Raw genomic sequence first — 14617 nt, 5'->3', positions numbered from 1 at the left:
CACTTCCCTGGATCCTGTGCCCACCAGCCCATCTCCCAGCCGGCCCCACCCCAACCCCACACCATCCACCACTCCGCGCTCGCCACGCCCGAGCCTGTCGTCCACTTCCAGCGGCGGCTCTGGCCCGTCCAATCGCGCGTCGCCCCCCGGTCGGCCTCTCCCTCCCCTCGCCGTGCCCATCACGCCACGCCGTGACGCACACGCCATGCAAACCCGCGCAAAGTCTGGTTTTCTTCAACCCAAAACCCTCTTCTCCCCCAACGCTCTCGCTGCCCTACCTACCACCACACCCATCTCGCCTATACCCGCCACCTACAAACAGGCTCTCTAAGACCCCAATGGCGCCGCGCCATGCAAGCTGAGTTTGATGCTTTGTTGCAAAACAACACGTGGTCTCTTGTTTCTCGTCCTGCAGGTGTCAACACGGTGACCGGCAAGTGGATCTTCCGCCACAAACTACATCCCGACGGAAGCTTGGCGCGGTACAAAGCAAGATGGGTCCTCCGCGGCTTCACCCAAAAGCACAACATCGATGTCGAGGAGACTTTTAGCCCGGTGGTGAAGCCGGCGACCATACGCATGGTTCTCAGCCTCGTCGCCGCGTCGGGCTGGCCTATCCACCAACTGGACATGAAGAATTCTTTCCTCCACGGCCACCTCGACACGATCGTCTACAGTCAACAACCCTCCGGTTTCGTGGACTCGCGTGACCCAACGCACGTCTGCCAGCTTCACCACTCGCTCTACGGCCTCCGTCAGGCGCCGCGGGCGTGGTTCCTGCGCTTCACCGCCTACCTGCTCTCGCTCGGCTTCGTCGCGTCCAAATGCGACACCTCGCTGTTCATCCTTCGCCGCGGCTCCTCCACTGCCTACGTGCTACTGTACGTGGACGACATCTTGCTTACTGCTAGCTCCGCCGCTCTGCTACACTCCACCATCGACGCCCTGCAACGCGAGTTCGCCATGTCCGACCTCGGCGAGCTCCACCACTTCCTCGGCATCAACGTCCACCGCACCACCGACGGGCTCTTCCTCTCGCAACACCAATATGCACTCGAGATCCTCGAGCGCGCCGTCATGAGCAACTGTTGCCCGACCGCCACTCCCGCCGACACCAAACGCAAGCTCTCCGCTCAGGCTTGCCCGCCCGTCCCCAATCCATCTCTCTACCCCGGTCTCGCCGGCGCCCTACAGTACCTCACATTAACTCGCCCCGACATCGCCTATGCCGTCCAGCAGGTGTGTCTCTTCATGCACGACCCGCGCAAGAGCCACCTCACCTACCTCAAGCGCGTCCTGCGCTACGTTCGCGACACTGCTCACCTCGGCCTTCGTCTCCGGCAATCCCGCGACACCAACCTGGTCGCCTACTCCGACGCGGACTGGGCAGGTTGCCCCAACACGCGACGCTAACACGTCAGGCTTCTGCGTCTTCCTCGGCGACAACCTCGTCTCCTGGTCATCAAAGCGCCAGCACACCGTCTCCCGCTCCAGCGCGGACGCGGAGTACCGCACCGTCGCCGACACCTGCTGGCTTCATCAACTGCTGCACGAACTTCATCGCCCACCCAGCAGTGCAACGATCGTCTACTGCGACAACATCAGCGCCACATACCTCTCCTCCAACCCGGTTCAGCATCAGCGCACAACGCATGTGAAGATCGACCTCCACTTCGTTCGTGAACGAGTCTCCTTCGACGACGTTCGTGTTCTCCACGTCCCTTCGTCATCCCAGTTCGCCGACGTCTTCACAAAAGTGCTGCCGACCGCCGTCTTCAACGAGTTCCGATCTAGCCTCAACATCATCGAAGACCCTGTTGCGACTGCGGGGGGCTGTTGGAAGACGGCATCCACGGAGTCTCCCCGCGCCGTGCCGTCCGCGTCTCCTGCAGGGATCGCCCCACTACCGAGTCTCACGTAGTACCGCGCATGTCGCTCCGTGGAGACTAGCTCCCTTCGGTTACACCGGATCGCCATGCACCTAGTGTGCCTCTCATGTGTATATAAAGGCTATACCTTCCATTGCAATAACACACAGCGATTCCCATCTCTCTTCTAGCTGCACACCACCTGCCTAGAGTCGCCGCACTACAAGGGCGGCCTTCCTCCCCGCGGCTCGCCCTCCATCGCCGTGGCCAACCACGACAATGTGAAGGCGGTGAGGATCGACATCTGCGAAAAGCTCTACAGCAAAGTGCCAGACGACATCGCTCCGGTGACGACGCTCATCCGCAGCTGCAAGAAGAGCCTCAAGTATCTCCACCTATGCTTGCGTTCATCCATGGCCTACTACAGCAGCCTCTTCAGTCTTCACAAGCCTCCTGCGCTCCCTGGACGGCCTCACGCACCTGAGCCTCCAGGGCTGCTTGCTCACCGACCACGCCGTCCGGTCCGTCGCCGCTCTGCTTCTCAACACCTGGATCCTCCAAAGAAGAAGACGCCACGTTACCAAGAGGCATCAGAAGATTCAGACTCAGATACCGAGCCAGAGCCCAGAGGACGGCACCGTCGACGGCAGCGTCGTGTATAGTAGCCGGATGCCGAACAGTTTGTAGCATATGCATGTCGTGTATAGTAGCCGGATGCCGAACAGTTTGTGGCATATGCATGTCAGGTGCTTGGCTCACAAGGTGAGGAGAATCAACATTCCAAAATTTGATGGAGGGCGGCCTCTCGACAAGATGCTCGCCAGGTTTCTGCTCTCTAGGGCTGCAGCGCTGGAAGAATTCACAGTTACGCTGGCAGATAGAGTTCATCCGCAGCAGGATGAGTATGACGAGGATTATAAGAAATCTAAGGTTGCGCCAGTTCGTCCGTCCAAGGATGAGAGGAGCTAATATCCTGGCGATGCAACCGCCGTACCAGGCTCACCTGCAAATAGACGGCAGCAAAAATTGCTTGCACTTGGAAAATCCAAACTTCGAAATGATCACCTTCTATTTTTTTTACATATTATGCACTTGTCATTTGCTTGCATACGTCATGTTTACAAAGGTCATTTCTAACCGATCCCCGTTTCAGGGTATCCGGTCTAGTAAATCTTAACGAAGTACATCTCCCCTAATAATAAAACGCGCAACGCTTATGTCATCCGTCGGAGGTCATTTTGCAGAAAAGCCCTCGCAGTTTCAGTTAATTAACCCGCAGTCCAACTTTAAGTCAGAACGAACCGTTTTCTGTCGTTTTGCAGAAAAGTCCTCACAATTTTAGATAATCAACCCGCGTTCCATCTTTTAATCAGAGCCGAACCGTTTTTTTGCATTTTATAGAAAACTCCCTCATGTTTCAGGTAATCAAACCGCCGTCCCTATTTAAGTCAGCCGAAACCTCTTTTTTTAACAAAAAAACCTGACTTTTCAGTTAATCAATCCATATATTATCTAAAACAAAATTATCCATATCTTTTAAACCGTAACTCCGATTTTAACATGTTATATATGAAATTTGATTGAAAAAATGTGTAGAATCTAAATAGGATGTTATTTTTAGCTATTGAATACTTCTTAAATATTATTTTTTATGCAAACTTAATATGTAGTGCATGGTCTTTTTTCTCTCTCTTTCCGACGACCATACGAATTGCAATAAATATCCATTAAATTAAAACCAAATTAAGAGAAAAGAAAACATCGTTAACCACACATGCACACCTTTGGAAAATCTCGTGGTGAGAAACAACATATTTCTCATCTTATTCCGAGTGATTGTACATTCAAACGCGTTTTCGTTGTGTGAGCACTCAGGCCATCGTCGACAACACAAATGTGATGCCATGTGAAAATATATTACGTTCAAAGCGTGTGTTATTTTCTCTTCCGTTGCAACGCACGGGCTTTTTTGCTAGTACTCCACAAAAAAAATCGGTTTTAGCAAATCCCCTAAAGTGAGTGGAGTAAAACATAAATTTGCATGAATTCAATCTAATTTTAGCCAAAATTTGGAGTAAATTGTCAAAAACTACCACATTTCGCGCAACCGTGTCCAATAGCTACCACTTTACGATTTTGTGCGGAAAACTACCAAATTTTTTTAATCTGTGGCAAAAAACTACCAAACTTCTTAACTGCCCGATTTAGCTTTTTTAACCGTTTTTCTCGCAAGGCTGGTCCACATGTCAGGTACTAGCATGGCCCCGTGCATTTCATCGAACAGCTTCAGCGCGAGCCGGGTCGGCGCTCACCGCGCTGCTCGCGGGCGCGGCCGGCGGCGGAGCCGTAGTACTCCCTCTCCGGTTGCGCGTGCGCCTCCTCACGATGGACGCGTCAGCCAAATCGCTTCAGCTGCCACCGTCGGACCTCGCGGTCAATTCCTTCGCCATATTTTTCTTCGACTTCAGCCTGACATATGTCGGCGCCGGGATGATCTGCTCGCACCTCGTCAACCTCTCTCTCCTCTTTGGTGTCGTCCTCTCCTGGGGCGTAATGTGGCCGCTCATGAGCAAGCAGGAGGGGAAGTGGTACTCGGCGAAGGCGTCTGCCAGCAGCATGACAGGCCTGTACGGCTACAACACTACAGGAAAAAACTTATAAGCCGAGTGCCCGAAACACTCGGCTTACGACGGATTACACTCGGCTTACATATAAGCCGGGTGTTTTCCCCGGCTTATAACACACGCCTTACTAAGGACCGGCTTATCTAGTGTAAGCCGAGAGCAACAATTAAAACACTCGGCTTACATATAAGCCGAGTGCACCCACGTAAGCCGAGTGCCAACGGACACACGATTTACACATAACGGCAACGTGGTTCTAACGGCAAGCCCCGTGACGATTCATATAAGCCGAGGGCCTACCGTCACACGGTTTATATATAAGCCGAGGGCCTACCGTCACACGGTTTATATATAAGCCGAGGGCTTGCAGTCACACGGTTTATATATACCGGGCGCACGGGTTATATATAAACCGAGGGCCAGTGTGACACGCAGGTTTACATATAAACCGAGGGCCGAATCTGGCACACGGGTTATATATAGGCCGGGTGGTAGTGTCTGGGGCACACGGCTTACAGCCCCAGCGCCTGGGATACACGCCCTATAAGCCGGGTGCTATTATCTGGGACACACGGCTTATAGTCCCCAGCGCCTGGGACAAACGGCCTATAAGCCGGGTGCCAGAGCCTGGGGCACACGGCTTACAGCGCCCAAGAGCAAAAAAAATTGTAGACAGTAGCAACAACAATATATTACATATCCAATAGATCACAACAATATATTACATATCCAATAGAACACAACAACAATATAATTTCACAAAAACATGCGTATGCGTACATATGCAACAAGAACACAAATGAAATGGTCATGCACACATATCCAATATATTACAAGTTCACAACAATAACAATCCGATGATGAGTTCCAAGTCCACACACGCATACATATCCAATACAGTTCCACAAAAGCACACATACATATTCAAGGAGGGTTCACAACAACATGCATACATATGCAAGAAGAGTTCACAAACGAAAGCATGAGTTCAACCTACAATATGCAATGAACTTCCACCACAGCATGTATGCCCACCGTCGACGGTATCCGTGATCGATGCAAACCTATAAGTTCAATAGCACACGCATGAGTTTCCAAAATTAAATTGCAAATGATCGATAAGGCACAAGAGTCAATAAACATGAACATATAAGTTTCAACTTGAAGATAAGGCACAAGAGTCAATAAACATGAACATATAAGTTTCAACTTGAAGATAAGGCACAAGAGTCAATAAACATGAACATATAAGTTTCAACTTGAAGATAAGGCACAAGAGTCAATAAACATGACCATATAAGTTTCAACTTGAAGATAAGGCACAAGAGTCAATAAACATGAACATATAAGTTTCAACTTGAAGATAAGGCACAAGAGTCAATAAACATGAACATATAAGTTTCAACTTGAAGCTAAGAAGTATGAATAATACAAGGATCAACACTTGTGGGCTCTACTAGCAGCAATGCAAAGTTCTGAGTTGAGAGGCACAACCAACGACAAGACACAAGCATGAATAATGTACAAGCATAGACAAGTACCTCGAGTGATCATTGTGGCATGGAGGTCAAAGCATCTTCAGCCGCAGTGCGTGTCATTGGGCTTGCTTGGGTAGGTGTAGATCCAGCAACCACAAAGGCATTGAAGTGTTCTCCTGACTATGGATAGTAAAAGCATGATAGTAAGATGGTAAGATGATTTAAGAATGATGGTAAGATGCATGGTTGAAAAGTTGAAAAGTTGAAGACTTACAAGGCTGAATGTAGGAAGAGGCGGAACAGGAGGAAGATCCGGCAAAGTTGAACACTGCATGTTATTACTGAACCGAGCAAACGTCTCCTGCAGGGCTGCCTGTTGTTTAGCCATGAATTCCTGCTGCTGAATTAGGGTTTGCTGCATTTTCATGGCTTGCTCTTGTTGAAGTAGGGCATTGGCCTGAGCTTCCTGTCGTAGCCTGCTTTCTTCCTCTAGGCGGACCTACAATATGCCAGCACAACAAGTTCACCATCGTTGCAATGCAAAGATAAAATCAGAAGGAAGATCAGTGAAGTAAAACATACATGGAACTGATGCAGCATGTCCATCCCAGGTTGTGGGCGACGCTCAATAGCAGGACCTGAGCTCGATGTGGTAGCACGAAGGTGGGCGAGTTTTGGAATGTTCTTCTTACGAATGGAACCGTCACCAACATATAACCGGCCATGCTTCTTGCCTTCTCCCGACTTGAGGGAAACCATAACGTCAATGTCTTGTGAGGCCGGATCAGAGTCGGGCCCGTTGCACTCCTTGAACTTCCCACTATATGCATTAATCCTAAAGCCAGCCCCTGGGTTGACCCACCCCCCTTCTGGTTTCTTTGACTTACGTGAGAGACATAATCCCGTGAAGGTATTGAGAAGCTCTTCACCCTCACCTCTCTCCCTATTCTGCAATAGAAGCAATAATATCCATAAGGGCACAAGTTGAGAAGTTCATAAACCAAATGATATTATTACCTTCTTCTGCACGTAAGCATGGAGGTTGAGGTTGCCTTGAAGGTGTACCGGACCACCCATCAAGGCACGCCGCTCCAAAGCAGCTGTGTGTGTGGCCCTCCACTCTGGGTTTATCCACCTAGATATGATTTGCTGGTAGCAAGGAATCTTGTTGTTGCACCACGGAGGAACCGCCTGAAACATGTCAAATATATCCAACTTAGGAATGAAACTAAGTTGTTTTAATCCAAGTAATCACAGCTAAATGAAAACTACCTTCATGTACATGGAACGGGTGAGATGCACTCTACGGGCTAGCGCCTTTGGGAGAAGCATCTTGCGTTCATAGGCGAAATACTTCACCACGGAATTGACACGAGCATGGTAAGGCATGTCTTGGACAACCTTCTTGGCAATCTCCTCCACAATATCATTAGCTTCATCCTCCATACCCTCAACGCAAGTAAAGAAGTCCTATGAAAGTACATCAATTCGCATAAAACAGTTATCGATGAAATGATTTTGAATATTGCTAAATAAATAACTATGAAAACTGACTAAGAATTTTACCCAAAAATCGTTGACCACCCGCTCTGCAGCATTGCGGTATTCCCTGCCCCACTTGTCTTTCGTATCTGGAGCGTGTTTCCAATGCTCCCAAGACCAAGCTGGCTCCTCCTCACCGTCTCCTATGGAAACCAGGCCAGGGTAATGATGCCTGCAAAGACAACCAATGATGGTGCTTGGCTGGCGTGGCAGGATTGTGGTTTCTGGAATAACCATGAAGGCCCTGCACAATAGAAAGGCAAGTGAGTTAGTATTGGCAAAAAACTTGAATGTAAAGACATAGTTAAGAGTCCACAAAAGCACTTACTTCTCACCGGCTGGTTTAACAATGATCCCTTTATGTGGATATGGCCGCGAAGGGAGAGTGGACACCCCACGCAACCAGATTTTGGTCTCCTTAGGAACCGGCCATTCCATGTCCTTTGCCGATTCCTCCACCGCATACTCTCCCTCCTCCAACTCCTCCTCCTCAACTAGGTCCTCCTCCCTCTCCTCCTCCCCCTCCTCCCTTTCCTCCACAGTTGGCTCCTCATTCTCCTCCTCCTCCGATTCCTCCTCAGAATGGGCGGAGGGGATAGGGCTAGCAACACATGGTACAAGCATACTATCAACTCGTCTAGCCCGGGGACCATCCACTGTGGCTCGTTGTGCGGGTTTGCCCCTGCCTGCCTTTGTGGAACGTGTTGCACCTGTGCCCTTCTTTTTTACCCCCATCGCCTTGCCTAACCTTTCAATCACATTGCCAAGTCTCACAACTTTTTTCTTTTTGTTGCACGACATCTTTCAGTCACCTGCACCGAGAAACAATATTGCGATTAGTTCATGTTGAAAGCATCATATCCAAAACAAAATCAGTTCATATGCAGAAGCAGTTCAAAAGTTCATATGCAAAACTAAAGGAGTGGAGAAGGCCATGTTTAAAAGTTCAGATGCAAAAGTAGAGCACTTCAGAAGTTCACGTTTAAAAGTTCATATGCTATCACAAAAAAACATGTGCAAAAGTTCAAAATCATAGGGCGAGAACTTCTTGGCAACATATTCACGTTTAGAAGTGTGCTCGGCAATGGTTGTCCCTCTAGCAAAAAGCCTTGCCACGACCCTTCCAATGTCAAATTGATGTGTGTCCTACAATAAAGTGAAAACTAGAATCAAACATAATTCACATGCACAAACCAAAACACAACATATTCTACAGTTCCTTAATAAGTCGTTCTTCGTTTATTTGCCACCCGACATGTTTGATAATTATCCATGTTCCTCGTGTTATATCATCCATAGTTACTATTACTTCAAAATTAAACTAACCCAAGAAATTATTAGCAAGACCAAATTCCAAATGGCTTTCTTTGATGTAATTCTCAAACAAATCAGATTTTCTGTTGTTTTCTGTTGCACCACCTTTCAAACATCTTTCTCAAATTATAATGTAAGAATCTACAACCTTTCAAACATTTCAGGTTGTTTTCTGTTGCACCACCAACAAACAAATGAATCTCTGATTTTAAATCACCTAAAATTTGACACCACTTCATAGCATATCTGCATATCCACCTTAGCTACATAGATACATGCACCACCGAAAATGAACCTTCCACCTCAAATAATGCTAGGAGGAGCACCTTGCTGCTGGAGGAAAATCTTCTAGCACCTTGCTGCTGGAGGAGCCTAGTCTGTGAGCACCTTGCTGCTGGAGGAGCCTAGTCTATCTGCAAAAACAGAAACACCCAGTCAGAGAGATAAGAGAGAGATATATAGGGAGAGAGAGAGAGAGACTTACCAGTGCAGAGAAGATGGTGCGGCGGCCGTGGCCCGGTGACCTCAACCCTGGCGGGCGGCGGGGGGAGCTGGTGGATGGGACATGGTGGGGGTGCCCGTGTAGGTGACGATGCAGGGGGCGGTGGAGGGGAGGTGGAGGGGAGGTGGAGGGGTCGATGGAGGGGCCGGTGGAGGGTCCCGTAGAGGGGCGGTGGAGGGGCCGGTGGAGGGGGCTGGTGGAGGGGCCGGTGGAGGGGGCTGGTGGAGGGGGGCGACGAAGGGGGCGGTGGAGGGGGGCGGTGCAGGGGCGACTGAGGGGGGCGGTGGAGGGGGGTGGAGGGGGCCGGTGGAGGGGGCGGTGGAGGGGCGACGAAGGGGGGCGGTGGAGGGGGCCGGTGGAAGGGGTGACGGAGGGGGCCGGCGCCCGGGGCAGTGGAGGGGGGCGGCGCCCGGGGCGATGGAGGGGGGCGACGGAGACGCAGGGGCGGTGGAGGGAGATCAGGTGGGGAGCTCCGGTGCAGGGGCAGTGGTGGCATCTGCTGCGCGAGGTGGAGGGGAGAGGTGAGTGAGCGCACGATTTGAAAAAAAAACATAAAGCACGGTCTATTTTGGAGAGAGCGCGCGTGATATTTGGCTAACTCCCGCGTTTTCTGTACATTGAGTAAGCCGGGAGCAGAAATGTAAGCCGAGTGCCCTATGACAAGTACACACGGCTTACACATGAAAATATGTTCATGTGTGTGCAAATTCGTGTTTAACTTCTATTTTGAATATCCGTGTTTAACTTCCATGACATTCATCTGGTATGGTATTTAATTACTTCAAATTCACATCATAGTTTTTTTATTGACATGACGAAGAAATACCTAGAGCAATACTGTAAGGTTTTTAGATTACTATTAAGGCATTACGTATAGTGCCAAATTTTATTTCTTTTACATACTTCGAGAAAATAAAAATGTTGGTTGCACTAAATCTAATCTTGAAACTTTGGCAGGAATAAAATCGGTTTCTTTATGGCTCTGAACCATATGATGTCATATGTGATGTACTTGTGACATGGGTATGCCTTGTGCAGTCGTGGGAGGGGCAGCCCCAGTCCTCAGGATCAGGCACGACGTCATCACATGCCCCTTGTAGGGTGTCGTAAAAAGTTTGGACGCGGTCTGGGTGGGCCTTACCCGAGGCCGTTTATAAACTGCACCATCTTTGAGGTAGTCTCTTGGTATCAAGAGGGAACGTGTCACGTTTGTGAAGGAAGTGTTGGTCATGTTGCTCCGTTGGCATCGAAACTCCTCATGCTCTCAGAGGAGGACATCGAATGGCACGTGTCAGGCCCCCGCATTTTTCTGACCCGACTACAATATTTGAGACATTTATTGCAATTCTAGGGTTTCAGTGTCGGAAATTGCAGATCTGCAAGGCGACACATGAAATCATGCCCAGAAGAAGCATGGAAAATCCTATGTGATGTATTTGTGACATGGGCATGCCTTGTGCAGGCGTGGGAGGGGCAGCCCCAGCCATCGGGGGTACGAAATCACTTGGGTGACATGCCTCGTCAAACCGTTTGAAGCCTCGAAAAAGGGTAGATTGCCAGAAATCCTTAGGATCAGGCACGACGTCATCACATGCCCCTTGTAGGGTGTCGTAAAAGTTTGGACGCGGTCTGGGTGGGGCTTACCCGAGGCCGTTTGTAAACTGCACCATCTTCGAGGTAGTCTCTTGATATCGAGAGGGAACGTGTCACGTTTGTGAAGGAAGTGTCGGTCATGTTGCTCCGTTGGCATCGAAACTCCTCGTGCTCTCAGAGAAGGCCATAAAATGACACGTGTCAGGCCCCGCATTTTTCTGACCCGCCTACAATATTTGAGACATTTATTGCAATTCTAGGGTTTCAGTGTCGGAAATTGCAGATCTGCAAGGCGACAAGTGAAATCATGCCCAGAAGAAGCATGGAAAATCCTATGTGATGTATTTGTGACATGGGTATGCCTTGTGCAGTCGTGGGACGGGCAGCCCCAGCCATCGGGGGTACGAAATCACTTGGGTGACATGCCTCATCAAACCGTTTGAAGCCTCGAAAAATGGTACGATGCCAGACATCCTTAGGATCAGGCACGACGTCATCACATGCCCCTTATACGGTGTCGTAAAAGTTTGGATGCGGTCTAGGTGGGGCTTACCCGAGGCCGTTTGAAAACTGCACCATCTTCGAGGTAGTCTCTTGGTATCGAGAGGGAACGTTTCACGTTTGTGAAGGAAGTGTTGGTCATGTTGCTCCGTTGGCATCGAAACTCCTCGTGCTCTCAGAGGAGGACATCGAATAACACGTGTCAGGCCCGTGCATTTTTCTGACCCGACTACAATATTTGAGACATTTATTGCAATTTTAGGGTTTCAGTGTAGGAAATTGCAGATCTGCAAGGCGACACATGAAATCATGCCCAGAAGAAGCATGGAAAATCCTATGTGATGTATTTGTGACATGGGCATGCCTTGTGCAGGCGTGGGAGGGGCAGCCCCAGCCATCGGGGGTACGAAATCACTTGGGTGACATGCCTCATCAAACCGTTTGAAGCCTCGGAAAATGGTACGATGCCAGACATCCTTAGGATCAGGCACGACGTCATCACATGCCCCTTATACGGTGTTGTAAAAGTTTGGACGCGGTCTGGGTGGGGCTTACCCGAGGCCGCTTGTAAACTGCACCATCTTCGAGGTAGTCTCTTGGTATCGAGAGGGAACGTTTCACGTTTGTGAAGGAAGTGTTGGTCATGTTGCTCCGTTGGCATCGAAACTCCTCGTGCTCTCAGAGGAGGACATCGAATGACACGTGTCAGGCCCGTGCATTTTTCTGACCCGACTACAATATTTGAGACATTTATTGCAATTTTAGGGTTTCAGTGTCGGAAATTGCAGATCTGCAAGGCGACACATGAAATCATGCCCAGAAGAAGCACGGAAAATCCTATGTGATGTATTTGTGACATGGGCATGCCTTGTGCAGGCGTGGGAGGGGCAGCCCCAGCCATCGGGGGTACGAAATCACTTGGGTGACATGCCTCATCAAACCGTTTGAAGCCTCGGAAAATGGTACGATGCCAGACATCCTTAGGATCAGGCACGACGTCATCACATGCCCCTTATACGGTGTCGTAAAAGTTTGGACGCGGTCTGGGTGGGGCTTACCCGAGGCCGCTTGTAAACTGCACCATCTTCGAGGTAGTCTCTTGGTATCGAGAGGGAACGTTTCACGTTTGTGAAGGAAGTGTTGGTCATGTTGCTTCGTTGGCATCGAAACTCCTCGTGCTCTCAGAGGAGGACATGAGTGCTTTTGCAGAACACACGGCATATAGTGTGTAAGCCGTGTCTACTTGCCGAGCACACGGCTTATAGTGTGTCTAAGCCGTGTGTACTTGTCAAGCACACGGCTTATAGCTCAAGCCGTGACGGCGCCGTCAAACACCGCTGTTATAGACACGTGGCAGGTACCTTTACCGGGTGACACGCTATAAACCGAGTGCTTTCTTCATATATACCGTGTGAAAACTATAAGCCGAGAGCTTTTTCTGGACACTCGGCTTATATGATAGCATAAGCCGAGTGCATTGTTTTTACCGGGTGTTTTTGCTTGTGTACACGGCTTATATTCAAAGAAGCCGAGTATCCGAAAAAAAGAACACGACTTATAGCTTGCCACACGGTAAAACGTGATTTTGCTGTAGTGCAAGGTGTGTGTGTTGCTGAATTTTAGGTGTTCGTTAAGGACTTGCTCAGGCACAATGGCTTAAGCTGTCTCCTCCATGTCCAGGCCTTCCTCTGCATTGCGCTGCTCATTGGCGACGGCTTTTACAACTTCCTCAAAGTCATCCTCGTCACCCTCAAGAGCATACACGAGAAATCGCAGCGCGGCCGTCTCAACAGACGTGAATTATAGTACAAGATTTGTTCGAGTTTCTTTGACCTTTTGTTACGGATGAGCCATGCTGACATTGCATTGGCATTGTAGTGGCGGATGAGGACTCGGTGGCCATCGACGACCTGCAGCGCAACGAGGTGTTCAACAGGGACAACATCCCGGCGTGGGTAGCCTACGCCGGGTACGCGCTGCTCAGCGCCGTGCCGGTGGTGGCCATCCCGCTCATGTTCCGGGAGGTGAAGTGGTACTTCGTGGTGATCGCCTACCTGCTGGCGCCAGCGCTCGGGTTCTGCAACGCCTACGGCACCGGGCTCACCGACATGAACATGGGGTACAACTACGGCAAGGTGGCGCTGTTCGTGTTCGCGGCGTGGGCGGGGAAGGACAACGGGGTGGTGGCCGGGCTGGTCACCTGCGGGCTGGTGAAGCAGCTGGTGCTCGTCTCCGCCGACCTCATGCACGACTTCAAGACGGCGCACCTGACGCTGACGTCGCCGCAGTCGATGGTGGTCGGGCAGGCCGTGGGCACGCTCATGGGCTGCGTCGTGGCGCCGCTCACCTTCTTCCTCTTCTACGAGGCCTTCGACGTCGGCAACCCGGACGGGTAATGGAAGGCGCCCTACGCGCTCATCTACCGCAACATGGCCATCCTCGGCGTGGAGGGCTTCTCGGCGCTGCCGAGGCACTGCCTGCAGCTCTGCGCCACCTTCTTCGCCTTCGCTGCTGGCCAACGTGGCGAGGGACTTCTTGCCGCGGCGGTTCGGGAGGTTCGTGCCGCTGCCCATGGCCATGGCCGGGCGTGGGGAGGCGCACGCGCAGTGGAGAGGGAGTACTACGGCTCCGCCGCCGGCCGCGCCCGCGAGCAGCACGGTGAGCGCCGACACGGCTCGCGCTAATCTGTTCGATGAAATGCGCGGGGCCATGCTGGCACCTGACATGTGGGCCAGCCTTGTCAGAAAAATGGTTAAAAGAGCTAAATCGGGCAGTTAAGAAGTTTGGTAGTTTTTTACCACAGATTAATTTTTTTTGATAGTTTTTCGCACAAAATCGTAAAGTGGTAGATACTGAACACGGTTGCGCGAAATGTGGTAGTTTTTGACAATTTACTCCAAAATTTGCATAAATTTAAACATAAGTTCAACATAATCTTGACAACCAAAATTTAAACTTCAACTACACTAGTATAGACTAGGTATATCAATCAAAAGTGAGGTCGAGCCAATCCTTCCTCGTCAGGCCACCGGTGGTAAGAGCTGGATCCGGGCCGGTGTCGTTGTCGTCATCATTGGGGAAGGCGCCCTGCCAATCCTCGAGGTCGATCGCCTCCTCCTCGCCGCCCTCCTAACCATCGTTCTTGCATCCGTCCTCGTTGCCTTTCTTATCATCGTCGGAGATCACTATAACCTC

The sequence above is a fragment of the Hordeum vulgare genome, chromosome 2H (assembly GCF_904849725.1).
Source record: "Hordeum vulgare subsp. vulgare chromosome 2H, MorexV3_pseudomolecules_assembly, whole genome shotgun sequence".
NCBI lineage: Eukaryota > Viridiplantae > Streptophyta > Magnoliopsida > Poales > Poaceae > Hordeum > Hordeum vulgare.
This window is presented reverse-complemented; position numbering follows the sequence as displayed.